Here is a 575-nt window from a genome sequence, read left to right on the forward strand (position 1 = left end):
CTTTAAAAACCATATTACTCCTTGAACAATACATCCAACTTCTATTCATTTCCATATTAGAACCTTCATATAGTAAAGGAGAAATGAATATTAGAAATCATGAGTAAATTCTTTGATTTGCATTATAAATAAACAAGTTAATAAGCAAGGAGTAAAAAAAACTCTTCAAAAAATAAATAAAATCTTATATGATAACATTGATAGTAATATTGCATATGAGTAAATTCTATAATGGAAAATTTATTTATTCATCGAAGTTCTAGGCTTTAAGCTCCATCAGACAATAAAATGACAGATTTGAGAAATTAAGAATGATTTTTGCATCAATTGTGTTTACTAACATAAGAGAAATAAAGTAATAATTATAGCTTTAGATATTTCCATCTTCTTTCTCATGCCATGGAAGTCACAGTCTTCTTTGAAACTACAAATAGAAAAATATGCATATTATGAAAATAAAGAAGTTTGTGGTAATCTTATGATGAGGGCTTGCTTTTTGAGCCCCTCTAGAGTTTACGAGAGATATCCTTCCAAATGACTTTAAACATAACAACCTCTCAAGCTTTGTGAAGCAA

The sequence above is a fragment of the Dendrobium catenatum genome, unplaced genomic scaffold (assembly GCF_001605985.2).
Source record: "Dendrobium catenatum unplaced genomic scaffold, ASM160598v2 fragScaff_scaffold_946, whole genome shotgun sequence".
NCBI classification, from domain to species: domain Eukaryota; kingdom Viridiplantae; phylum Streptophyta; class Magnoliopsida; order Asparagales; family Orchidaceae; genus Dendrobium; species Dendrobium catenatum.